This window comes from Triticum urartu, chromosome 5, assembly GCF_003073215.2.
Source record: "Triticum urartu cultivar G1812 chromosome 5, Tu2.1, whole genome shotgun sequence".
NCBI lineage: Eukaryota > Viridiplantae > Streptophyta > Magnoliopsida > Poales > Poaceae > Triticum > Triticum urartu.
In genome coordinates this window covers 306,718,262-306,720,297 of record NC_053026.1, presented here as the reverse complement: position 1 = coordinate 306,720,297, position 2,036 = coordinate 306,718,262, and positions in this window count along the sequence as shown.

The following is a 2,036-nucleotide window of genomic DNA, read 5'->3' as shown; positions in this document are numbered from 1 at the left end:
CATAGTATCAACTCCATTGGAAAAATTCCATCGATTATAATTGGAGGTCTTGAATTTCCTCTTCCTACTGTCAAAAAGAAATATGATATACTTATTATTGGGGATGTGCATATCCCCGTTGAGGTAACTTAGTGTTATTCGAAATTTCTCCGGTTTCATGATTATCGGAATGAGTTTGTTAACAAGACTTGATCAACCTTGTTAGTGGATTCTTTTTGATGAGCATGAGATGGATGAAACTAGAAGCACAACCTTCTGTACGCTCTCTATATTTTCTGTTAATTAGTAGAAATAAAGTAAAATTAGTATTTTTCTGTCTGTTTCCTGACTTATCCGTGCAATATAAAAATATCTCGAAAATAAAAGTCCTCAGAATGACATGCCAATTTAATAAGATTTTTCGGGAATATTTGAGGATTTACTGTGCAAAAATTACCACGGGAGGAGCTGCCGCCTGGCCACGAGGGTGGTGGGCGCCCCCCCTCTAGGGGGCGCCCCCTACCTCGTGGGCCCACGGTGGCCCTCCTCCACTTATCCCATCACCCATCTTCTTCCTCTGTCTCACACAAACTCGAAAAACCAACTCAAGCACGAGTTCCAGCCACTTTTGCTGTGATTTTCGATCTCCTTGCTCAAAACACCTCTCGCAAAACTGCTTGGGGAGATTGTTCCTTGGTATGTGACTCCTCCATTGGTCCAATTAGTTTTTGTTCTAGTGCTTTATTCTTTGCAAATTTGTGCTGCATAGGTGACCATGTTCTTGAGCTTGCATGTCAAATTTATATGGTTCCAAGTAGTTCTAATGCTTGATATAGGCTCTAGGCACTTGTAGGAGTAGTTGCTATCAGTTTTATTGAAGTTGGTTCACTTTTGTTTGAAGTTACTAAAAATTTCAGATTATTTCAGAAAAATAATGAGGAGACTTTTGAGGGGTTCATCGAGCCGAAGCTCAAAGGATAAACAAAATGAAGAAGCTCAGAGGCCCAAATATAATTTGCCTCATACCACGGAGATCCGGCCGTGTGAATGGCCTTCTGATAATTTCTTGAGAGAGGCCGGGATTTATGAGGATTTCTATTCATTGATTAAGAATGCTGGCCTCACCAACTTCGTCCGCGACCAACGTCTACAGTATCTCACTCACAAATACTTTTGTGCAAAACTTCTACTTTTGCCCTAAGGAGTCACCTCCTTCAATAGAGTTTCATTTATATGATGTTGTGAAGAAAATGTCATTGTCTGAATTTTGCGCAGTCTGCAACATACCCCCTGATGGTATCTTAGAGGAACCACCTCGTAAAGAGTTGGAACCATTTATTAACCTTATCTCTGTGGGAGAAAACAAGAAGGTTTCTGATGCAAGAATCACTAGCATACATTTTCCTGTGTTACGCTATTTTGCTTTATTTGCTAGTCGATGCTTGATTGGTCGTGGGAACTGTGGGAACCTTAGTGTTCCTGATATTATTATTTTGTTCCATGGTTTATACCGCGACAACACTATCAGTATGGGCGGAATTATCGCTAGGCGGTTGAGCCTGAACCGTACTAAAGGCCCCATCTTTGGAGGCATTTATGCTTCTCGCCTTGCTGCACACTTTAACATAGCTATTAGGCATTATGAGAAAGAAGAAAAATTGTTGCCTAATGCTTATCTAGACTATAAGAGCATGATAGCCCATGATTTTCTTGTTAAGGACAGGAATGGAGAGCTCAAATATAAGTTATACTTTGATAAACATTATCCTGAAACTATTACGTTGCCTTCTCCTTCTTTGTTTAATTTTGTAGGACCCTACCTCGTTACGTGGGCTGTCGTCCAAGCTTACAAGAATCCTGCACCAACCCCGGAACAGGGACCACAAGATGAGCCTCCACGACAATCTGTTTATTCTTGGGATCCAGAGATGACTGTCAGCCAGTGGCAGTCAGAGTCTTCTTCTTCATCACAGTATGATCCCAACTATTCTTCGTCGCAGTACGACCCCAGCTACACCTACGGGTATCCGCCAGGCTATCCCTGGCAATAGACCAAC